The 25,520-nt window shown below is 44.9% G+C and overlaps 1 long non-coding RNA gene, 5 other non-coding genes and 2 pseudogenes across 13 annotated transcripts in view; all 8 read right to left on the bottom strand.

Moving 5' to 3' along the window:
* Positions 1-472: 472 nt before the first annotated feature.
* LOC129835785 (uncharacterized) overlaps positions 473-25,520 on the bottom strand; it is a 30,709-nt gene continuing 5,661 nt past the window's right edge. For 2 of the 8 annotated variants that reach the window (XR_008756530.1, XR_008756527.1), the window contains 12 exons: positions 24,947-25,419; positions 6,269-6,296; positions 5,734-5,840; positions 5,355-5,446; positions 5,084-5,131; positions 4,731-4,780; positions 4,405-4,455; positions 4,110-4,157; positions 3,345-3,412; positions 3,058-3,091; positions 2,510-2,562; positions 473-1,782 (listed from right to left, as the gene is read on the bottom strand). This is a non-coding gene — a long non-coding RNA (uncharacterized LOC129835785). The remainder of the gene's footprint in view (positions 1,783-2,509; positions 2,563-3,057; positions 3,092-3,344; positions 3,413-4,109; positions 4,158-4,404; positions 4,456-4,730; positions 4,781-5,083; positions 5,132-5,354; positions 5,447-5,733; positions 5,841-6,268; positions 6,297-24,946; positions 25,420-25,520) is intronic. The other 6 variants (XR_008756532.1, XR_008756534.1, XR_008756531.1 and 3 more) reach the window with 6 other exon arrangements.
* LOC129835834 (small nucleolar RNA SNORD31) lies at positions 680-753 on the bottom strand (annotated as a pseudogene).
* LOC129835831 (small nucleolar RNA SNORD31) lies at positions 2,390-2,459 on the bottom strand. The gene has a single exon (XR_008756556.1). It is a non-coding gene; the product is annotated as a small nucleolar RNA SNORD31 (small nucleolar RNA).
* LOC129835838 (small nucleolar RNA SNORD31) lies at positions 3,235-3,309 on the bottom strand (annotated as a pseudogene).
* On the bottom strand, positions 3,832-3,958 carry LOC129835847 (small nucleolar RNA SNORD22). The gene has a single exon (XR_008756565.1). It is a non-coding gene; the product is annotated as a small nucleolar RNA SNORD22 (small nucleolar RNA).
* Positions 4,274-4,345, bottom strand: LOC129835826 (small nucleolar RNA SNORD30). The gene has a single exon (XR_008756553.1). It is a non-coding gene; the product is annotated as a small nucleolar RNA SNORD30 (small nucleolar RNA).
* Positions 4,855-4,918, bottom strand: LOC129835818 (small nucleolar RNA SNORD29). Its single transcript, XR_008756545.1, has one exon. It is a non-coding gene; the product is annotated as a small nucleolar RNA SNORD29 (small nucleolar RNA).
* LOC129835841 (small nucleolar RNA SNORD31) lies at positions 24,444-24,513 on the bottom strand. The gene has a single exon (XR_008756561.1). It is a non-coding gene; the product is annotated as a small nucleolar RNA SNORD31 (small nucleolar RNA).

The raw sequence follows: 25,520 nt of genomic DNA, 5'->3' as shown, positions 1-25,520 counted from the left end.
GTAGGTATGGTTGAAAGAACCAGAGGTAACTCATTTGGGGGGGTTTTCGGGACCACAAGCTGGCACATTAATGTCCATGATACCACCCGTTAAATATACCGGAATTTACTTTGAATTAACACTTTATTTAGCCACCATCTTTAGCGGTTCTGATATCAGTGTAAACCAAGTCTGTTCCATATATTAGCTTTAAAATTGTCCCACCGTATCGTTAAAGTATACATCACGACGAAACATGCATCTCACAAAATTCCTCCCAAAAACACTACAGCTTAAAATAATTCAGTCAACTTTATATAGCCAGTGAACAATGTAACATGTGCATCTTTATAACCACCTAGAATAACTACATAATGATATGAAGGGAATGTCACATTGTTCAGTATTGATTTCAGACCACATGGTTCATTCAAAATGGCCAAATTCACCAAGTCTGATTTACTACCACAGAGAAAGAAAAATAGGACAAGCATTCATTTGTAGATTTATTTATACATCAAAAACATCCCAGGGTTGAATTGACTTGGTCTGGTTTTCCCCAGTTCCAACGAGACGCCCCACTACCTTCCTGACCAAACAGGAGTACAAGAGGGCTAGTCAGTGTAGGAGAACTAGAGGGAAAATAGTGAGAATTAAACCCTGGTGATACTGTAGGGACTAATACACAAGGTCTGAGATGACTTGATCAGAGAGTAACCAATCAGTCAGCGTTACATCAGACTGGGGCGGTAATGATGACTCATCACATCAGAGTATGTAGTTTATAAAAACTGCTTGGGTCAGTGTGATGATCCAAGAGGAACATTCAACAGTACATTAACAACTTCTTCCTAATATTGATCTGCCCCCCTTTTCCATTATAATACATATACACCAAGTGGACAATACATTAACCTGACCAGGTGAAAGCCAGCCCTTATTGACATCACTTGTTAAATTAGTGTAGATGCAGACAGGTTAAAAGGGTATTTAAACAACAAGACATGGATTGTGTATGTGTACCACCCAGAGTGTAAATGGGCAAGACAAAGACTTAAGTTCCTTTGAATGAGGCATGGTAGGTGCCAGGTGGACCGGTTTAGCTCAAATGAAACACTTCTGGGTTTGTCAAGAGCAACAGTCTCTTATGTGTATCAACACTGGTCCACCACCCAAAGGACATCCAGCTAACTTGACTCCAATGCCGACCTTTGACACCTTGTAGACAACTGAGGCTGTTCTGAGGGCAAACTCAATATTAGGAAGGTTTAATGTCCTCTATACTCAGTGTATTATAATACTGGAACCGTAAGTCATTCCCACTACACACCTTCCCGCTCCACCAGCACAGCAACACTTCAGCAGCCAACGAGCTCTAAAAAGACAGAACAGTTTTAAAACCAAATAATTCCAATCTTATTTTACTAGACTCCATTCAGAGCATTCTGAAACCAGATCAGGATTTTAGTTCAGTCATTGCAGCCATCCAGCCAGCAGTCCAGGGTCTGGGATCAAGCCCCCACCCAGTCACCCTCCCTCCAGGCAGGCAGCCCACCTTACCCCTGCCCCCTCTACAAAAGCAGGCTTGTCAGTGTCTGCCCAACCCACAGGAGGGCCGATGGGAGGCCAGACCTTTATCCAGCCCAGAGCACAGGACAGGATTGCCACCAGACTGGAATGGTTAAGTAAGGTTCATCATTTACAACATTCCAGAATGCTTAATGTGGAGCGTTACAATGCTGTCAAAAGTCACACCTTTCCAAACACGGCAGACACTCGGACCTCAACCAGGGGGGCAGAAACCTAGAGGGAGAAAGTAGGAAAGCATGAAGTGACATTGTAGTCAGACATGAGATCAGTCTATAGCAGTGTATTCTAATCCTGGGGACCCAAAACTGTCAACAAGTGTTTCCCCCCCAGAACTAGGCTTGGGTGGTATACCAGGGTATTTGGAAAACAGGGTTTCACCAATAACATTATTTCTATGAAGTTTATATTGATAGCTACTTATGTATTTTACAGTAGGTCCAGACACATGGTGTTTGTTTACAAGCATGAGACCAGAGCATTGTGAGTCCCTCACTGTTGACCAGGTGATCTAATTACAGGACAGAATTCACAACTCAACGTGTGAAGTGTTAATATGCTGGGACAGCACTGCCAGTGAAAACCTGAATACCACCCTACACCTGATTACACTCAAACCCTTGATTGAATTAGGTGAATAATGCTGCATTTACACAGGCAGACCAAGTCAGATTTCCACTAATTGGTGTTTATCACACCAGATCTTTACTGATTTGATTACTCAAGACTAAATAGTGAAAGATCAGAATTGAGCTGTGTCTAAACGAAGCCTTACATCTAGGTTCCCAGAACCAGGATTGTGAAACACTGCCCTAGAGTATAGATCAGTTCAGTAACCAATCAGTCAGCTTAACATCAGACTGGGGCGGTAACAGAAAATCATCACTTCTACATTATAAAGGACAGAAGTTAATGGCAACTGATCAAAGTTGATCCTACACACCTTGAGGTAGTGCAGCAACAGTTCTCCAGTGGCCAGGCTGGAACAGTTAGGACCTGGAAGGAACAGATACCAAATTAAACATGATGCAGAAGTACATTAGGTACTGCAGACTATATGCAGAGCATTCTGAGACGAGATCAGACCAAGGGGCTTCAGTCATTGTAGCCATCCAGCCAGTAGTCCAAGGTCTGGCTACAAGCTCCCCACCCAGACACCCTCCCTCCAGGCAGGCAGACCACCTTACCCCTGCCCCCTCTACAAAAGCAGGCTTGTCAGTGTCTGCCCAACCCACAGGAGGACCGATGGGAAACCTGCGTTGATGCCAGCCACAGAGCACCGGACAGAAGCCAACCAACTGGGGATGTCATTTCATCACATACATCCAGAATGTTCCATGTGGTGGGTGTGCGCTGTAGTTAAGAGTTCATGGTATTTGTAGTTCCCTCAGTGATGTTAATGAGTAGGTAGAAGGTAGGTGGAGTTGGTAGCAAGTGCAAGAGGTGAAAGGTCAGTGAGTGAAGAGGCTGTAAAAACACAATCATACACACCTTCCTGAAGACTGCAGACCCACAAGGACATCAACTGGGGGAGGAGAGTTGAGGGATAATTAAGTGATATTGTAAGAACTAGTGGTCAGACATTAGATCAGTCTACAGCACAGCATTATCTAATCCTGGGGACCCACCACTCCTCTGGGTCCTCAGGACCAGACCTCACTGCTTGAGTATAGATCAGTTCACTAACCAATCAGTCAGCTTAACATCAGACTGGGGCGGTAACATGAAATCATCACTTCTACATTATAAAGGACAGAAGTAAAGTCAATCATACACACCTTGTGGTAGTTCAGTAACAGGCATCTTCTAGTGACCAGTCTGGTACCACCACCAGGACCATCAGGACCTGAAGGAGAAGAATCCAAATAAACATGCTGAACAGCACTACATTAAAGACTGCTTTATTGTCTGATAGATCAGAGGGGTAACCAATCAGCTGGGGAGGTAACAACTGATCCTAGACCAGCACTACCACCCTGAGAGACTAAATATGGGAAAGTGCTGACAAGGGCCCTGTACTACATCAGGACACTAGTTATTTGTTAGTCAGTATTCTAACCTCAATCCTGCTTAAACTGTATTGATGGTACTGCATGAAAATATAAATTAACTGACTACATCCTGAGTGGACCATCCACCCCAGTCACTTGTGCTGCTACTAGCATTTCATGAATGATTCTGCATCTACTTCTTGATCTTAAATCTAATGGCGGCCATTTTGGATCAACAATGCAAAGCCAACAGCCATTTTGTGTGAGTCTCTGGTCCCATCAGACAGTTGGTAACCCCAACCAGCTGTCCCCTTGTTGCCCTGGCAACACCAGTGGGTCCACCTTTGCAGGTTCTGTCGTCGACACAGGGCGTAAGACACGTGCGGGTGTCATCACTAGGAGCCAGAGTCACCACGACTACCAAACATCAACCGTTCAGAGTTTTAACACTAGACTGGTTATAGACTAAGGAAGAGGCTCTGGTTAAGATACAAGGACTAGAGATTCATTACCCATGACAATTACCGAACGTACTCATTAACCAAAACTCACCAGTCTAGTTGGCATCACGGCTCCTTGTTCAGCCACATACACAAGAACCTACGAAGACATATGCTTCAGGTTAAAGTCTGGATGGGGACCAGATACCAGACAGGCACATGGAGGGGTTAGACATGACATATGTAGCCTTTATGACAGGTTACGTAGCCCTCTGCTGAAGTCAGCTATTCCTTTTCTCAACAGGAGTTCAGACGAACGAGATTCCAAAGAGAATATTCATCATGTTCAGCAGAAGGACGGGATCCCTCAAACATGTTATATACATTTAGACAGAATCCATCCTTACCTGCATAGCTTAGAGCAGCCCAGAACAGCCATCTTGTGTCAGGACAGTCAACTGTAAGACAAAATGGAGGACGTGAAACTAGGCTGCAACAAGACAGTCAAGCGATGGTTCTTTACCCTGCAGGGTGTCAGGTAATTTATCATCAACAGGAAGTCAGACAAACGAGATTCCAAAAGGTTTATCATGTGGTTGCAGAGAACGATTGTTATTCTGGGAAAGACATCCCTTTCTAGTGCACTACTTCTGACTAGGGCCCATAAAGCTCTGGTAAAATGTAGTGTACTATAGAGGGCACTATTTAGGACAGTTTCAGAACCTCAACTTACCAGTATGTTGGCGTCCACGCTGCAATTCCACTGACCACAGCACTCAAACCCTGAAGAATGAAAGGTAAACATTTTATTAGTGTGATGATTGAGAAATCAATGACTAACTGCTGCATTATATACAGTCACTCAGTAGTTCATGTCGTTTCACATCGGTTCAAAGTGAGCTAAGTTCATCATCATTGGGACTGTAGCACGTCCCGGTAGCCATCTTGTACAGTTGGCCAGCCAAAAGGGGACCATGCCTGCATCCAAAAAGTCACACCCTATTCCCTTTATAGTGCATGGGTCCTGGTCTACGGTTGTGCACTATAAAGGGAAGTGGGGTACTAGTGTCTTAACATTTCACCAACCTGGATTTTCACAAAGCGCATCAGTCTCGTGGTCTGGAATCAGGTATGCTAAAGAAGGAATCACAAAATAAATGTTAGTTTTTGCCTGGCTTCTATGAGAAGATAGAAAGTTCTTAAATAGAGCCCATCAGAACAAACAGTAGCTTCACAAAATAATCAGACATATGCTTGTCAATGGATCATCATATAAAGCCCGGAAGTAGTGACCATATAGAAATGGTGCCATTAGAACTGTCCTGAACACCAGTGAATAAACTCAAATGGAACTCACCAGCACACATTCCTATTCCAGAATGGAACTCCAAGTGGAGAATCTGTTCAGATGCCTTGAAGTCAGGAAGTCGTGTCACAAGTAATGCAGACCTGAGCAAAGAACACATCCATGTTAGTGACTTACTAGTCTGTATATTACTACAAGAGGCTTTGGAACACAGGACAAGGAGGCCATCAGATCAAAGTTAGCATCACCAAAAATCAGATATATGCTTGTCATTGAGGATCATCATTTACAGCCAGTCACGTGTGAGTCAGTTACCACCTGAAAGTCCACCCCACCCCAAAGGGTGCACTTCCCTATTTAGTTGAAAATCTGTGACAGTTTTCCAAGTGCACACAAAGATACTTGGGGATTTAGGGCACAGGACCTTTACCTTTAAGGCTTAGGGCTGACAAGCTGAACACATCTAATGTTCCTGGTGGTAAGTCAATGCACTCGCGTGTCAGTCTTCTGGACTTCCCTGGCATCTGTCCTGCATTGCTGTTGATCAGGGGGAAGATAGGGAGGTCCCTTCATGAACAGGCAACACGCAGGCATATAGAACCCAACATTGATATCGTCGCTAATGGAAACGTATTTCCAATACAGTGAACTACTTCTGACCAGATCAACGTTATTAGTAGTACACTATTGAGAATAGGGTGTCATTAACGCAGCAACGACAGTCGAGTCAGGGGCCAACTGCTACTCAGAATCTGGTAAAGAAGTTGCTTCTTCAAAGACTGATTCGGTAAGAGAGAGTTCATTTTATCATCACCGTAGCAGAGACCTAACGTTGGGTTTATAACGACTGATGGTCCGGTCACACCTAAATGGCAAGCTAGCATACTAGCTAACATGGCACGTGGTTAGCTAGTTGCTAAGTAAAACCACCACGTAAGCATGCATTTAAGTAATATGTTGCTTACCAGAGCAGCACATTCGAGTCGTCGGCATCTTGAAAGGAGAAAATAATATAAAGTCAACACTAATTTCAGTTACAACCCCGGTAGCTAGCCAGCCATTAAATAACGTAGGTTCTCATGTGACCTAGCTAGATGCGGACACGTGTTCTGCGAACGCAGCATTTCGAAACACGTTTTTTTTTTTATTCTAATACATTTGCAAGTCTCTCATCAGAAATTCTAAAGTACAATCAGGTATTCAGAACAGGTCTGTGAAAATTCTCATCATCGAAAGACGTTGCAATGCTAACAGCCAGATATCGGCCTGAACATGAAATAAACAAATCAGAACAAAACATGTTTGATACTAGAAGTCCATAATTTGTCTAGGGTAAATTCTAAAGATCAGTGGAGGAGTTGAAACAAAAGGATGGCTTTAGATTGAATGCTAAGTTACCTGTAGGTGCTTTCGCCGCATTCCGCTCAGTGTTGCCAACTAATTTCCAGAGGAAGTTGATTTGTTGCTAATAGACGTTGTGATGTCATTGCGTGATGCCGTCAATACATAATAACGTAAAACTGCGTAACGTCATTACGTAGACTCTAATTGAACACTTATTCTGTCATTGTTATATAGTGAAGTGTTCTGGACTGATGTAAAACTATATCTTGTCCTCATTTTGCATACAACCATTGAAATCTAAGTTTGACATATTATTTTTCTACACTGATTCCACAATTGAATGTGAATATGTCATAAATCTCTTTATTTTATTTGGAACATTTTTCATACACAAATCAAAATGTATGAAGAAAAAGGTCCTTTTCTTAATTTTTTTATCTGATTTGAAAAACTATTTAGAGTCTTTGAAACGTATACAAAACAAAATGTCAAAAAAATTTCTTCGCTATATAATTGATATAATGTGGATGAGTTTTATTTTTTTATTTTTTTTTAATAATTTCTTTGTGGAATCCCTCTGGCTGTTATGTTTATGTTTTGCATGTTACTGTTAATAAAAATAAAAAAGTGAAAAAATATATATAAATATCACATGAAAAAAATAACATATAAAAATTATCTCGGCGAAAAATATGATTTGACATTTGTTAGTTTAGATTTGTTTGTTTATTATCATATACTTTTATTTGTAAAAGTAATATAAACACAACACATTTTATATAATCACATTTTTATTTTTAAACACAACACATTGAATTATTGAACAATTACACATTATTGAACAATTACATTTTATTTATAACTAGTAAACCTACACATTCTGAACAATCATAGTTTTAAGCAGTGTATTGGTAGTTAGTTAACATGCTACCTAACTGATCAACAATTATAGGTACAGGCAAATAACAAGGTGAATATGCTATCTTATTGAATAAGCAACTTAACTCAAATAATGATGTATGTGCTAGGCATCTCTCTCCAGCTCTCCCCAGGTTGTTGTGCTGCTTGGCTAGTTAGCTAGCTGCTCGATGGTTTCCTTCAGATTTTGCCACTGTTTTCGCACCCACTGCAGTACACACTGCCACCATCAGCTGTGTGTCTCCGCCAGTTCCAGAAAGCCCACTCCTTGCCTACGTACTGTAAATATGATGAGTCATAGATTGGCAAGGAAATCCTCTTCACTGTCCAACTGCATTGTCACGGAGCTGGAACCAGCAGTAGAGGATGGAGTGGCCTTAAAGCTGTATGCTGCTGTGGTGCCAAACTGCTGCAGAACTTCACTTGGTAGTTTATGCTGGTAACAGGTTTCACCAGCCAGCTTCAGTCCATACCGCACCAGGAGTATGGAGTTGAGAGTGTGCAGTGACATTCTATTTCTTAACTTTGACTTGACCACACTCATTTGGCTGAACAGCCGTTCAACCTCCGCATTTGAGTGTGGCAAGGAGAGGGCAGCGAGTGCAGCTTTGCACAGTTCTTCAAATGGATTTGACCCGGAAGAGTCCGTGTAGTTATTGACTTCACTCCAAAACTCGACTATATTTTCAGTTGAGTCCCACCTAAACAGCTGGATGTTTCTCCATTGGGAAACAATTTTATCAATTGTTTGGGGCTGGTACCCCAGTAGCTCAGCTACTTTAATAATTTCAGTGGTGCCTTTGTTGTGCTTTAGCGTTTCCTTAACACTGAACAAGGCCATGTTGTTTCGCAAGGCTTCAAGGTTGTCTGGGAGCCTTGCTTGCAGCTCCTTGCTTAAAGCAACAATGTAGTTGATGCACTGTCTCCGAAATACCTTTTTGTCCTCTGGCGCAAGACTGAGTTGGTACATGGTGATGGACTGAGATGTCCATCAATGGCATCATTCAGGACATCCATTTTTGCCATAGGGTTGACTACTCTGCTGCAAATTGATGTTAAGAGGTGTACCAGATTGTCCAAAAGCTTGACAGGATCTGTTTGCTCTCCCTCAAATTACTTCACTGCAACTTGATTTCAAGAATGTCAGGTAGACATAGTTGTTCTTGTCCATGTACATAGCGTGGAGCACATCCACCATGTAGCAATGCTCACTGGCCTTGGTCAACTCAAAGTGGAGTTTCAGTTCTTCCCACTGGCTCAATATACGAGTTACCGCAGGCTCAATCGATAGCCAACGTGTGGCACACACTTTGGTGACCTGCAGGGGTTTCTGGCCACAATTAATGGTGGCATACACTGCTTTGTACGCCTCGCGCCATTTTGGGGAAATGGAAAACCAGTTGTAGGTTTCCCTGATTAAGTACTCAACACTCCTAGGGATGGTTTCTTTGGATGCTGCACAGACAGCCAATTGTAAAGAATGGCACACATCACGGATGAGTACCACATTGGGCAATGCACATTCTACCTTTAAAATCATGTGCACCCCGTTGTGTACCCCAGTCATCACAGACGCATTATTAGTGCCAATACTGTGAAGATTCTCTTTTTTAAGGTTGCCCTTCTCAAGAAACTCAACTACCGCCTTTGCTATTGATCTGCCATCGCCACCCTCCCAGACAACTAGCCTGAGAAATGTGGACACAACGGTTCTTTTTTAGCACTGAAATACCGAATCACCACACCCAGGTATTTCGAGACACTGACATCAGTGGACTCATCCAAAAGGAGACTGAACTTCTCATCCCCCACATCTGATGTTACCCTTTTGAGAAAATAAAGAGCCAGTATTCCCCTAATCATTTCTGTGCACTTGGTGCAGTGCATTTGGAAGTTTGTTGCTGCCACAGAATCTGAAAAGGCAACTTTGCAAGCCATACCTAAATGGTCGCATGCTAGCAGCGAACAATGCTCTGCAGTGGCCATTGCCATAGTAGCTTTTGCAGTTATCCACTTTTTTAACCAACTGTGGTAATGTAGACTGCGTTGTGGGGTTGTACAGTTTTGATTTATTTATATGCTTTGCTGTAGCATAATGTTTTTTGATGTCATACATTTTTGCAAGCATATCTGATTTGCAGTACGCACAGTATGCCCAACAATCATCCCCAATTACTGGCTTCAGCCACCCTTTAAATCCAGGTACTCCCACTCTTTTCTGTACTTCTGGCTGTACAATTTTGATTGAGACATGTTGATTGATGTTGTAAGTTCTGTTCAAGATCTCGTCGAACACATACTACTGCTGCTGCAGTCAGCCAACAATGATTTGCAATTTGCTGAAATTGCTGCTGGCCTGCTGCTGACGTTCACTCACAATGCACTTTTGCAGCCAGGCACGTGTGTTGTGACAGAGAAAATCGGTTTTGTGTCATTTAGAGGGAAAATATGTGCGTTTTAGCGTTTGAGTCATTTTTCAAAAGTTGCCACAAGTTCCAAATACATTTTTAAAATTAGCTACATTTGTTTTTCGGTGCTGTTTGGAAAAAAAGTTGCTAAATATAGCAACAAAATTGCTAAGTTGGCATCACTGCCTGAGGGTGTCTAGACCGTTGTCTGTCTGTCTGTCTGTCTGTCTGTCTGTCTGTCTGTCTCTCTCTCTTCTTCTATGGTATAATGGCATTCGCAACAACTAAATGTGCATTCCGCCACCTACTGTGTGGGTGGATAAGGATCCCCAAAAATAACATATGGGTAAAAATAAATCAAATATCACACAAACTACCAAAAAAGAAATGAACTAAACAAAATCAACCTGCTTTTCTGTAAAAACCTCATTCTAATCAGGTCCAACACAGCCTCAGAATCCTCCTGTGAGGGCAGGACATTTCCTGGTGACAAAAGTCTTGTAGTACTTCTGCTGTGAAGTCTTGGAGCCCCAAAAACCTCTCAGCTGCAGCAGATATTGATACAAAGGACGTGAAGTATTTGTAGTTAATCAATATCAAAGGTGGTAGCTCCGCTCACCGGTGAAGTGGAGCAGAGCATGCTGGGCAATCTCCAGCTCAGAGAAGATCAGCTGGAAGAACACTCCACCATGGTTAGTGTTGGTGTGTAACTGTTAAATTCAGTCACCCCACCATGGTTAGTGTTGGTGTATAACTGTTAAATTCAGTCACCCCACCATGGTTAGTGTTGGTGTATAACTGTTAAATTCAGTCACCCCACCATGGTTAGTGTTGGTGTGTAACTGTTAAATTCAGTAATCCCACCATGGTTAGTGTTGGTGTGTAACTGTTAAATTCAGTAATCCCACCATGGTTAGTGTTGGTGTGTAACTGTTAAATTCAGTCACCCCACCATGGTTAGTGTTGGTGTGTAACTGTTAAATTCAGTCACCCCACCATGGTTAGTGTTGGTATGTAACTGTTAAATTCAGTCACCCCACCATGGTTAGTGTTGGTGTGTAACTATTAAATTCAGTCACCCCACCATGGTTAGTGTTGTTGTATAACTGTATATTAAATTCAGTCACCCCACCCTGGTTAGTGTTGGTGTATAACTGTATATTAAATTCAGTCACCCCACCATGGTTAGTGTTGGTGTGTAACTGTTAAATTCAGTCACCCCACCATGGTTAGTGTTGGTGTATAACTGTATATAAAATTCAGTTACCCCACCATGGTTAGTGTTGGTGTGTAACTGTTAAATTCAGTCACCCCACCATGGTTAGTGTTGGTGTGTAACTGTATATTAAATTCAGTCACCCCACCATGGTTAGTGTTGTTGTATAACTGTTTATTAAATTCAGTCACCCCACCATGGTTAGTGTTGGTGTGTAAATGTATATTAAATTCAGTCACCCCACCATGGTTAGTGTTGTTGTATAACTCTATATTAAATTCAGTCACCCCACCATGGTTAGTTTTGGTGTATAACTGTATATTAAATTCAGTCACCCCACCATCGTTAGTGTTGGTGTGTAACTGTTAAATTCAGTCACCTCACCATGGTTAGTGTTGGTGTGTAACTATTAAATTCAGTCACCCCACCATGGTTAGTGTTGGTGTGTAAATGTATATTAAAATCAGTCACCCCACCATGGTTAGTGTTGGTGTGTAACTGTTAAATTCAGTCACCCCACCATGGTTAGTGTTGGTGTGTAACTGTATATTAAATTCAGTCACCCCACCATGGTTAGTGTTGTTGTATAACTGTATATTAAATTCAGTCACCCCACCATGGTTAGTGTTGGTGTATAACTGTTAAATTCAGTCACCCCACCATGGTTAGTGTTGGTGTATAACTGTTAAATTCAGTCACCCCACCATGGTTAGTGTTGGTGTGTAACTGTTAAATTCAGTAATCCCACCATGGTTAGTGTTGGTGTGTAACTGTTAAATTCAGTAATCCCACCATGGTTAGTGTTGGTGTGTAACTGTTAAATTCAGTCACCCCACCATGGTTAGTGTTGGTGTGTAACTGTTAAATTCAGTCACCCCACCATGGTTAGTGTTGGTATGTAACTGTTAAATTCAGTCACCCCACCATCGTTAGTGTTGGTGTGTAACTGTTAAATTCAGTCACCTCACCATGGTTAGTGTTGGTGTGTAACTATTAAATTCAGTCACCCCACCATGGTTAGTGTTGGTGTGTAAATGTATATTAAAATCAGTCACCCCACCATGGTTATTGTTGGTGTGTAACTGTTAAATTCAGTCACCCCACCATGGTTAGTGTTGTTGTATAACTGTATATAAAATTCAGTTACCCCACCATGGTTAGTGTTGGTGTGTAACTGTTAAATTCAGTCACCCCACCATGGTTAGTGTTGGTGTGTAACTGTATATTAAATTCCGTCACCCCACCATGGTTAGTGTTGTTGTATAACTGTATATTAAATTCAGTCACCCCACCATGGTTAGTGTTGGTGTGTAACTGTATATTAAATTCAGTCACCCCACCATGGTTAGTGTTGTTGTATAACTGTATATTAAATTCAGTCACACCACGATGGTTAGTTTTGGTGTATAACTGTATATTAAATTCAGTCACCCCACCATGGTTAGTGTTGGTGTGTAAATGTATATTAAATTCAGTCACCCCACCATGGTTAGTGTTGGTGTGTAAATGTATATTAAATTCAGTCACCCCACCATGGTTAGTTTTGGTGTATAACTGTATATTAAATTCAGTCACCCCACCATGGTTAGTGTTGGTGTGTAACTGTTAAATTCAGTCACCCCACCATGGTTAGTGTTGGTGTGTAACTATTAAATTCAGTCACCCCACCATGGTTAGTGTTGGTGTGTAAATGTATATTAAATTCAGTCACCCCACCATGGTGTCACGGTTCATGAATCCACTGCCTCTCTCTCTCTCTCTCTCTCTCTCTCCTGTGTTTGTGTGGGCGTGGTTTCCAATCTTGGCCTGATTGTCTGCGCCAGCTGGAATTAATTATCTTCCCCTTTATATGTTCTGTAACCTGTGTTTCTTGTTGTCAGATCGTTGTTTCTTCCCTGAGGTTGTGTCGTGTGTCAGTGCTCTTTCTCTCGCAGCCCTTGTGGGGATTATCTGCTGTGCTCCTTCCTACCCAGCCGGACTCACTCCCTTGGATTTCTCAGCACGCTATCATCAGAGGATGTGCCCTAGGCCCTGGGTTGGATTCTGTCTGAGTATATTCTGTCTGTCCTGTTGATGCTGTAAACTATTTCATTAAACCATCGTTGCTTGCATCTTGCATCCGCCTCTGTATTGTGACAGAACGATCTGACCACATCATGGATGCAGCGAGTTCAACGAGTCTGACCGAATTCATTTCCCGCAGTATCACGAGAATGGACCAACAAGAGGAGAACATCTCTAGCACAGGTCGGGCAGTACAAGCCATTGCGACGCAGGTATCCCAGCTGACCCAACAATTACAACATCTGGGGGGTCTCGCTGCGCCACCTACACCGGCAGTTCAACACGCCCCGCCAGAGCCGGATTCCCAGCTAGAGCCACGGCTACCGACACCAGAGGGTTATTCAGGTGATCCTGACTATTGCAGAGCTTTTCTGACGAGATGTTCCATGCATTTCTCGTTGCAGCCACGGACCTTCAACCGTGAACAGTCTAAGGTAGCATTCGTACTCACACTGCTATTAGGCAAAGCGGCCCTTTGGGGATCGGCGGTGTGGGCGAACCAGGACCCATGCTGCACCTCCTTCCAGACACTCTCCGAGGAGATGAGAAGGGTCTTCGATCGGGCTGTGGCGGGTAGGGAGGCGGCCAGACTACTCGCTGACCTTCGCCAAGGAGACCGTTCAGTATCGGAATACTCCATTCAATTCCGCACTCTGGCCGCAGAATGTCAGTGGAACGAGGAGGCGCAGTGGGACATGTTCCTGCATGGGCTGGAGGACCGGATCCAGAAGGAGATTTATGTTCTGGACCTTCCCAGGAGTTTAAATGGACTAGTGGAACTAGCATTGAGGGTCGACGCTCGTCTGAGTCGTATTGGCCGCCGAGCATACCCTAACAGACAGTATAACGACACGGAGGGTTGGCATGCCAGCAGCGGGAACACGGCCAGTTCAGCCTCCGCTCACGAACCCATGCAGGTGGGGAGAGCTCGTCTCTCCCGGGAGGAGAGGGAGAGGCGGAGATCCCAAGGACTTTGTCTCTACTGTGGTAGAGCGGGCCACTTTATCCACTCCTGTCCGGTAAAAGATCAGGCCCGGTAGTAAGTATGAGGCTACTATCGGGTGGTGTCATCACAGAGAAGACCTCATCATCTACTCTCCTCCCGGTAAGACTAAGATGGGCCACCCACACGCACGACACCCAAGCTTTACTGGACTCAGGAGCAGAGGGTAATTTCATGGACTTCAAGCTCGCTCACAAGCTCCAGATTCCTATCACCTCACTCACGCACAAGATATCCGTCAACGCTCTCAATGGTCAAGAACTCCCCAACATTTCTCACACCACTGAACCTATCACACTCATCACTTCTGGCAATCACACTGAGACACTATCATTTCTACTCATGGACTCACCCCTTGCACCATTAGTTCTCGGCCACCCTTGGCTCACCCAACACAACCCCAGAGTTGACTGGGGTCATAACTCTATATCTATGTGGAGTAACAAGTGTCTTGAGTCCTGTTTAGTGTCTGCTTGTTCATCTGTGTCTGATTCTGTGTTTCTAGAGGAGGCAGTAGATTTGTCTAACGTGCCCGTGGAATACCTCGACCTGAAGGAGGTGTTCAGCAAGTCCCGTGCTGCTTCTCTTCCTCCGCATCGTCCCTATGACTGTGCAATAGAATTATTGCCAGGTGAGTCTCCGCCTAAAGGCAAGTTATATTCACTCTCTGTTCCTGAGAGAGAGGCTATGGAGAGATACATCTCTGATTCTCTGGCATCTGGATTCATTCGTCCTTCCTCTTCTCCAGCGGGGGCGGGGTTCTTCTTTGTGGGGAAGAAGGACGGATCTCTGCGTCCTTGCATTGATTACCGTGGGTTGAATAACATCACAGTGAAGAATACCTATCCCTTACCGTTGATGTCCTCAGCCTTTGAGAGGTTACAGGGAGCATCCGTGTTCACTAAGTTGGATTTACGTAATGCTTATCATTTGGTTCGCATAAGGAGGGGGGACGAATGGAAGACCGCGTTTAACACCCCCAGAGGGCACTTCGAGTATTTGGTCATGCCTTTTGGGTTATCCAACTCCCCAGCGGTTTTCCAGGCACTCGTCAATGACGTGCTGAGAGATATGATTGATCAGTTCATATATGTTTACCTGGATGACATACTGATTTTTTCTTCTTCTCTCCAGGAACACGTTCAGCACGTCAGACGAGTGCTTCAGAGGTTGTTGGAGAATGGACTTTTTGTCAAGGCGGAAAAATGCATTTTCCATGCACAATCCGTTCCATTCCTAGGTTACATCGTCTCGACTGAAGGTATTCGCATGGATCCTGACAAGGTTAAGGCTGTGGTGGATTGGCCAAGCCCAGATTCCCGTAAGGCCCTACAGAGGTTTCTGGGATTCGCCAATTTCTACAGGCGTTTCGTTCGCAACTTTAGCCAGATAGTCGCTTCTCTTACCGCCTTAACCTCCCCCAGAGTGACGTTCAGGTGGTCCGATGCAGCCGAGGCTGCATTCACCAAACTCAAGAGCCGCTTTGTTTCGGCTCCCATCCTCATAGCTCCCGATCCCTCGCGTCAGTTCGTGGTGGAGGTGGACGCTTCAGAGGTGGGGGTAGGTGCGGTACTTTCCCAACGTTCCTCTTCTGACGACAAGATGCACCCTTGCGCGTTCCTTTCCCATCGGTTATCACCTGCGGAACGCAACTACGACATTGGCAACAGAGAGTTGTTGGCAGTGAAGTTAGCATTGGAGGAGTGGCGCCATTGGTTAGAGGGTTCGGGGGTACCTTTTATAGTTTGGACCGATCACAAAAATTTGGAATATATTAAAACCGCCAAGCGACTCAACTCCAGGCAGGCGCGGTGGGCACTCTTTTTCGTACGTTTTGACTTCTCTCTCTCGTATCGCCCGGGTTCCAAGAATGTCAAACCCGATTCCCTTTCTCGTATTTTTGACCATTCCGAACGACCATCCACTCCCGAGTGCATCCTACCCAGGACCCTAGTGGTCTCCACACTTATATGGGAGGTTGAATCGAGGGTCAGAACGGCCTTAGAAGGGGTAACGCCTCCGCCCGGTTGACCGCCTGATCGGTTGTTTGTGCCGGAGGGGTGTCGGTCCGATGTTATTCGGTGGGGGCATTGCTCCAACGTAGCGTGTCATCCAGGAGTCAGCCGTACTAGCTTTTTAGTGAAGCAACGCTTTTGGTGGCCGCTGATGGCTCGTGACATTCACAGTTTTGTCTTGGCTTGCTCGGTTTGTGCCACTGGGAAGAGTTCTAATCGACCCCCAGATGGGTTACTCCAACCGCTGTCGGTCCCTTCGAGACCCTGGTCCCACATCGCGCTAGATTTTGTTACCGGTCTCCCGTCCTCCCAGGGCAAGACGGTTGTTTTGACCGTGGTGGACCGGTTCTCGAAGGCGGCTCATTTTATTCCCTTGCCTAAATTACCATCTGCCAAGGAAACAGCGGTAACGGTCGTGGATCATGTCTTTCGCTTACATGGCCTGCCGATGGACGTAGTTTCTGACCGGGGGCCCCAATTTGTGTCCAAGTTTTGGCAGGAGTTTTGTAGGTTACTGGGAGCAAGTGTAAGTCTTTCTTCAGGGTTTCATCCCCAGAGCAACGGTCAAACGGAGAGGGCCAACCAAGATTTGGAGAGAGTGTTGCGATGTTTGGTTTCTAAGAACCCCTCTTCCTGGAGTCAATAACTCTCTATGGTTGAGTACGCTCACAATTCGTTGCCAGTGGCAGCCACGGGTCTCTCTCCGTTTGAGTGTAGTTTAGGTTACCAGCCACCTATCTTTCCCAGTACTGAGTCCGAGGTCACTGTTCCCTCCGCTCACGCTTTCATCCAGAGGTGCCGTCACGTATGGAGCAGAGCCCGTGAGACTCTCCTCCGGGTGGGGGAGCGCACCAAGGCTAAGGCCGATCGCCACCGGTCGAAGCCTCCGGTATACGTCGTTGGACAAAGAGTGTGGCTTTCCACGAAGAACATTCCACTCCGATCCGTTTCTAACAAGCTTGCCCCCAAATTTATCGGGCCGTTCAAGGTCACCAGGATCATTAGTCCGGTGGCGGTCCGGCTCAAGCTTCCTCCGGCGTATAGGAGAATTCATCCTACCTTCCATGTGTCCAAGATAAAACCGGTGTTTCAGGCACGCATTAACCCGCCGGTCCCGGTTCCCCCGCCGCCACGACTTGTTGATGGGGAGACCACCTTTTCTGTCAATCGGATTTTGAACTCGAGAAGGAGGGGACGCGGATTCCAGTACCTGGTAGACTGGGAGGGTTACGGTCCGGAGGAGAGAAGTTGGGTACCCGCTAGGGACATTCTGGATCACTCCCTTATCGATGATTTCAATCGACAGGTAAATTTGTCTGGGAACGCCAAGAGGCGTTCCTAGGGGGGGGGGGTAGTGTCACGGTTCATGAATCCACTGCCTCTCTCTCTCTCTCTCTCCTGTGTTTGTGTGGGCGTGGTTTCCAATCTTGGCCTGATTGTCTGCGCCAGCTGGAATTAATTATCTTCCCCTTTATATGTTCTGTAACCTGTGTTTCTTGTTGTCAGATCGTTGTTTCTTCCCTGAGGTTGTGTCGTGTGTCAGTGCTCTTTCTCTCGCAGCCCTTGTGGGGATTATCTGCTGTGCTCCTTCCTACCCAGCCGGACTCACTCCCTTGGATTTCTCAGCACGCTATCATCAGAGGATGTGCCCTAGGCCCTGGGTTGGATTCTGTCTGAGTATATTCTGTCTGTCCTGTTGATGCTGTAAACTATTTCATTAAACCATCGTTGCTTGCATCTTGCATCCGCCTCTGTATTGTGACACATGGTTATTGTTGGTGTGTAACTGTTAAATTCAGTCACCCCACCATGGTTAGTGTTGTTGTATAACTGTATATTAAATTCAGTCACCCCACCATGGTTAGTGTTGTTGTATAACTGTATATTAAATTCAGTCACCCCACCATGGTTAGTTTTGGTGTATAACTGTATATTGAATTCAGTCACCCCACCCTGGTTAGTGTTGGTGTATAACTGTATATTAAATTCAGTCACCCCACCATGGTTAGTGTTGGTGTGTAACGGTTTGACTTCATGTCTTGAAAAGGTTTTAATTTCATCACTACAGAATAATACCATAAAATACAGTTTTCCAGGGAGTTCTAGAAACCAGTTGAAGGAAAACTCCATCCAAAAACCATATTTTGGTATTTGTTTCATTAGTCCATTGTAACATAGTCCCAAAATGTTTTGCTTGTCAATAATCAAGTTGTCACGATATGTAACTTTCAAAATACAGAAATCCCCATATGATGCATTTTGCAAATACCAAAAGACCGTTTTGGGTGGAATTTTCCTTTAATGAAAGCATGCATCAGTCAGGTGAAAGGTTATTTGGCATCATGTCCAATGTCAGACTAAAACCTTTTTAATGCCACAGAAAATACCAACCATCTGAGTGATAAAAGACATTTTATAACAATAATCTTATTTTTAATATACATTGTCGCTTACACTAATAGTCTTAATTCCTGATCAAATTGCCAAAACACTTAATGGCAAAGATTATAGGACAGTTGCATTCTGCTGCACTATCCCAGTTCACCACTAGAGACATACAGGTATTCTATCCAGTGGTGTTCTGCTGCACTATCATAGTTCACCACTAGAGACATACAGGTATTCTATCCAGGTGTGTTCTGCTGCACTATCCCAGTTCACCACTAGAGACATACAGGTATTCTATCCAGTGGTGTTCTGCTGCACTATCCCAGTTCACCACTAGAGACATACAGGTATTCTATCCAGGTGTGTTCTGCTGCACTATCCCAGTTCACCACTAGAGACATACAGGTATTCTATCCAGTGGTGTTCTGCTGCACTATCCCAGTTCACCACTAGAGACATACAGGTATTCTATCCAGTGGTGTTCTGCTGCACTATCCTAGTACACCACTAGAGACATACAGGTATTGTATCCTACTAACTAGAAGAGGATAGATGTAGAAAAAGGGTGCGCTGATTTTTTAATTTAACCTTTAACTAGGCAAAACAACAAATTCTTATTTACAATGACGGCTACCAAAAGGCGAAAGGCGTCCTGCGGGGACGGAGCCTGGGATTCAAAATAAATACAGTTCATAAAGAGAGACCTAAGAGAACATAGCAAGGCAGCAACACAACACATCATAGTAGCAACAATACATGGTAGAAGCACAAAACATGGTACAAACATTAGTGGCCACAGACGACAGCACAAAAGGCAAGAAGGTGGAGACAATACATCACAAAAATGTCACAATGAGGTTTGAGACGGATGGGAAGCGGATGGGAAGCGGGACTATCATTCACAAATGAAACTCAACTTCCGGCGCCGAGCAAGATGGCTGCCTCGCTTCGCGTTCCTTGGAAAATATGCAGTATTTTGTTTTTCTATGTGTTATTTCTTACATTGGTACCCCGGGTGATCTTAGATTTCATTACATACAGCCGGGAGGAACTACTGAATATACGATTGTTAATGGCAAAGATTATAGGACAGTTGCATTCTGCTGCACTATCCCAGTTCACCACTAGAGACATACAGGTATTCTATCCAGTGGTGTTCTGCTGCACTGTCCCAGTCCCAGGGAGGAACTACTGAATATACGATTAACGTCAACTAACCACCGTTCCTACCAGGAATATGACTTTCCCGAAACGGATCCAGTGTCTTGCCTTCCACCCAATACAATGGACCTGATCCCAGCCGGCGAAGCTACACGACGCCGAAAAAGGGGAAAACGTAGCGGTCTCCTGGTCAGGCTTCGGAGACGAGCACATCGCGCTCCACTCCCTAGCATACTACTCGCCAATGTCCAGTCTCTTGACAATAAGGTCGATGAAATCCGAGCACGGGTAACATTCCAGAGAGACATCAGGGATTGCAACGTGCTCTGCTTCACGGAAACATGGCTAACTCAAAAGACGCTAACGGAGTCGGTGCAGCCAGCTGGTTTCTTCACGCATCGCGCAGACAGAAACAAACATCTTTCTGGTAAGAAGAGGGGCGGGGGGGTATGCCTCATGATTAACGAGACGTGGTGTGACCATCATAACAACACTCAGGAACTCAAGTCATTCTGTTCACCTGATCTAGAACTCCTCACAATCAAATGTAGACCGCATTATCTACCAAGGGAATTCTCTTCGGTCATAATCACAGCCGTATATATTCCCCCGCAAGCAGACACATCGATGGCCCTGAACGAACTCTATCTGACTCTCTGTAAACTGGAAACCACACACCCTGAGGCTGCATTCATCGTAGCTGGGGATTTTAACAAGGCTAATCTAAAAACAAAACTCCCTAAATTCTATCAGCACATCGATTGTCCGACCAGGGCTGGCAGAACTCTGGACCATTGTTATACTAACTTCCGCGACGCATATAAGGCCCTCCCCCGCCCTCCTTTCGGAAAAGCTGACCACGACTCCATTTTGTTGATTCCAGCCTACAAACAGAAATTAAAACTACAAGCTCCCGTGCTCAGGTCTGTTCAACGCTGGTCCGACCAATCTGAATCCACGCTTCAAGACTGCTTCAATCACGCGGATTGGAATATGTTCCGCACGGCGTCCAACAACAACATTGAAGAATATGCTGATTCGGTGAGCGAGTTCATTAGGAAGTGCATTGACGATGTCGTACCCAGAGCAACGATTAAAACATTCCCAAACCAGAAACCGTGGATTGACGGCAGCATTCGCGTGAAACTGAAAGCGCGAACCACTGCTTTTAACCAGGGCAAGGTGACCGGAAACATGACCGAATACACACAGTGTAGCTATTCTCTCCGCAAGGCTATCAAACAGGCTAAGTCCCAGTACAGAGACAAAATTGAATCGCAATTCAACAGCTCAGACACAAGGGGTATGTGGCAGGGTCTACAGTCTATCACGGATTACAAAAAGAAAACCAGCCCCGTTGCGGACCAGGATGTCTTGCTCCCAGACAGGCTAAATACCTTTTTTGCCCGCTTTGAGGATAATACAGTGCCACTGACACGGCCCACTACCAAAACCTGCGGGCTCTCCTTCACTGCAGCCGAGGTGAGTAAAACATTTAAACGTGTTAACCCTCGCAAGGCTGCAGGCCCAGACGGCATTCCCAGCCGCGTCTTCAGAGCATGCGCAGACCAGCTGGCTGGTGTGTTTACGGACATATTCAATCAATCCTTAGCCCAGTCTGCTGTTCCCACATGCTTCAAGAGGGCCACCATTGTTCCTGTTCCCAAGAAAGCTAAGGTAACTGAGCTAAACGACTACCGCCCCGTAGCACTCACTTCCGTCATCATGAAGTGCTTTGAGAGACTAGTCAAGGACCATATCACCTCCACCCTACCGGTCACCCTAGACCCACTCCAATTTGCTTACAGACCCAATAGGTCCACAGACGACGCAATCGCAACCACACTGCCCTAACCCATCTGGACAAGAGGAATACCTATGTGAGAATGCTGTTCATCGACTACAGCTCAGCATTTAACACCATAGTACCCTCCAAACTCGTCATCAAGCTCGAGACCCTGGGTCTCGACCCCGCCCTGTGCAACTGGGTCCTGGACTTCCTGACGGGCCGCCCCCAGGTGGTGAGGGTAGGTAACAACATCTCCACCCCGCTGATCCTCAACACTGGGGCCCCACCAGGGTGCGTTCTGAGCCCTCTCCTGTACTCCCTGTTCACCCACGACTGCGTGGCCATGCACGCCTCCAACTCAATCATCAAGTTTGCGGACGACACTACAGTGGTAGGCTTGATTACCAACAACGACGAGACGGCCTACAGGGAGGAGGTGGGGGCCCTCGGAGTGTGGTGTCAGGAAAATAACCTCACACTCAACGTCAACAAAACAAAGGAGATGATTGTGGACTTCAGGAAACAGCAGAGGGAGCACCCCCCTATCCACATCGACGGGTCAGTAGTGGAGAAGGTGGAAAGTTTTAAGTTCCTCGGTGTACACATCACGGACAAACTGAATTGGTCCACCCACACAGACAGCGTTGTGAAGAAGGCGCAGTAGCGCCTCTTCAACCTCAGGAGGCTGAAGAAATTCGGCTTGTCACCAAAAGCACTCACAAACTTCTACAGATGCACAATCGAGAGCATCCTGTCGGGCTGTATCACCGCCTGGTACGGCAACTGCTCTGCACACAACCGTAAGGCTCTCCAGAGGGTAGTGAGGTCGGCAGAACGCATCACCCGGGGCAAACTACCTGCCCTCCAGGACACCTACACCACCCGATGTCACAGGAAGGCCATAAAGATCATCAAGGACAACAACCACCCAAGCCACTGCCTGTTCACCCCGCTATCATCCAGAAGGCGAGGTCAGTACAGGTGCATCCAAGCAGGGACCGAGAGACTGAAAAACAGCTTCTATCTCAAGGCCATCAGACTGTTAAACAGCCACCACTAACATTTAGCGGCCGCTGCCAACAAACTGACTCAGCTCCAGCCACCTTAAAAATGGGAATTGATGGAAATTATGTAAAAATGTACCACCAGCCACTTTAAACTATGCCACCTAATATAATGTTTACATACCCTACATTACACCTCTTATGTATATACTGTACTCTATATCATCTACTGCATCTTGCCATCTTATGTAATACATGGACCACTAGCCACTTTAAACTATGCCACTTTATGTTTACATACCCTACAGTACTCATCTCATAGGTATATACCGTACTCTATACCATCTACTGCACCTTGCCTATGCCGTATGTACCATCACTCATTCATATATCTTTATGTACATATTCTTTACCCCTTTACACTTGCGTGTATAAGGTAGTAGTTGCGGAATTGTTAGGTTAGATTACTTGTTATTACTGCATTGTCGGAACTAGAAGCACAAGCATTTCGCTACACTCGCATTAACATCTGCTAACCATGTGTATGTGACTAATAAAATTTGATTTGAAAAATGTGTTGCATTCAATTAACTAGGTCGACCAGACCCAGCTGCTATAGAGAGCAGTTAGCAACGCATCTTGTTGGGCACCAACTCCGCCACGGTTCATTGGACAAATCCTTTGGGAAAATGTTTTGACACCAACCCTGAAAACAAGATCTGTGGTAAATGCAGGCGTAAACCTTTTTCTGATATTCGCTAACGTTCACACAATTGAAGCATTTGTACTGAAATGAAAAGCCCCTACTATAATGGTCAAGGTAACGGATTTTAGAAAATGTAGAATCTCCTAAAAGCCAATTTATGCTTGACAGGAAAAAATGATCGGTGCCATATGACTGGTGTGACGCAGACCAGTACTAAACGTCACGCAAACTGTACAGTACGGCTTATGTCTCCTGTTATTCACCAAAATTCTAATATAAAGTTCCAGGTAAGGCTCAATCTGTGTCCGGGAAACTAGCCTCAAGCGCAAACGCTCATACCTTGTAGTGAGCCCAAATTCTCTACCCCTGTGCTCCACGGCCAACAGATGGGGTTAATGGTGCCACATGGTCAAAAAACCCAATTGATTCCACCGTAGGTATGGTTGAAAGAACCAGAGGTAACTCATTTGGGGGGGTTTTCGGGACCACAAGCTGGCACATTAATGTCCATGATACCACCCGTTAAATATACCGGAATTTACTTTGAATTAACACTTTATTTAGCCACCATCTTTAGCGGTTCTGATATCAGTGTAAACCAAGTCTGTTCCATATATTAGCTTTAAAATTGTCCCACCGTATCGTTAAAGTATACATCACGACGAAACATGCATCTCACAAAATTCCTCCCAAAAACACAACAGCTTAAAATAATTCAGTCAACTTTATATAGCCAGTGAACAAAGTCAACCCCCATAACATGTGCATGTTTAAAACCACCTAGAATAACTACATAATGATATGAAGGAAATGTCACATTGTTCAGTATTGATTTCAGACCACATGGTTCATTCAAAATGGCCAAATTCACCAAGTCTGATTTACTACCACAGAGAAAGAAAAATAGGACAAGCATTCATTTGTAGATTTATTTATACATCAAAAACGTCCCAGGGTTGAATTGACTTGGTCTGGTTTTCCCCAGTTCCAACGAGACGCCCCACTACCTTCCTGACCAAACAGGAGTACAAGAGGGCTAGTCAGTGTAGGAGAACTAGAGGGAAAATAGTGAGAATTAAACCCTGGTGATACTGTAGGGACTAATACACAAGGTCTGAGATGACTTGATCAGAGAGTAACCAATCAGTCAGCGTTACATCAGACTGGGGCGGTACTGATGACTCATCATGTCAGAGTATGTAGTTTATAACAAATTGCTTGGGTCAGTGTGATGATCCAAGAGGAACATTCAACAGTACATTAACATCTTCCTAATATTGATCTGCCCCCCTTTTCCATTACAACACATATACAGTCTTGGCCAAAAGTTGAGAAAGGCAATACAAAGGATTTACGTTCCTTTGGATGGGGTATGGTAGGTGCCAGGTGGACCGGTTTAGCTCAAATGAAACACTTCTGGGTTTGTCAAGAGCAACAGTCTCTTATGTGTATCAACACTGGTCCACCACCCAAAGGACATCCAGCTAACTTGACTCCAATGCCGACCTTTGACACCTTGTAGACAACTGAGGCTGTTCTGAGGGCAAACTCAATATTAGGAAGGTTTAATGTCCTCTATACTCAGTGTATTATAATACTGGAACCGTAAGTCATTCCCACTACACACCTTCCCGCTCCACCAGCACAGCAACACTTCAGCAGCCAACGAGCTCTAAAAAGACAGAACAGTTTTAAAACCAAATAATTCCAATCTTATTTTACTAGACTACATTCAGAGCATTCTGAAACCAGATCAGGATTTTAGTTCAGTCATTGCAGCCATCCAGCCAGCAGTCCAGGGTCTGGGATCAAGCCCCCACCCAGTCACCCTCCCTCCAGGCAGGCAGCCCACCTTACCCCTGCCCCCTCTACAAAAGCAGGTTTGTCAGTGTCTGCCCAACCCACAGGAGGGCCGATGGGAGGCCAGACCTTTATCCAGCCCAGAGCACAGGACAGGATTGCCACCAGACTGGAATGGTTAAGTAAGGTTCATCATTTACAACATTCCAGAATGCTTAATGTGGAGCGTTACAATGCTGTCAAAAGTCACACCTTTCCAAACACGGCAGACACTCGGACCTCAACCAGGGGGGCAGAAACCTAGAGGGAGAAAGTAGGAAAGCATGAAGTGACCTTGTAGTCAGACATGAGATCAGTCTATAGCAGTGTATTCTAATCCTGGGGACCCAAAACTGTCAACA

Source organism: Salvelinus fontinalis, chromosome 36 (genome assembly GCF_029448725.1).
Source record: "Salvelinus fontinalis isolate EN_2023a chromosome 36, ASM2944872v1, whole genome shotgun sequence".
Classification (NCBI taxonomy): Eukaryota; Metazoa; Chordata; class Actinopteri; order Salmoniformes; family Salmonidae; genus Salvelinus; species Salvelinus fontinalis.
This window is presented reverse-complemented; position numbering and strand designations above follow the sequence as displayed.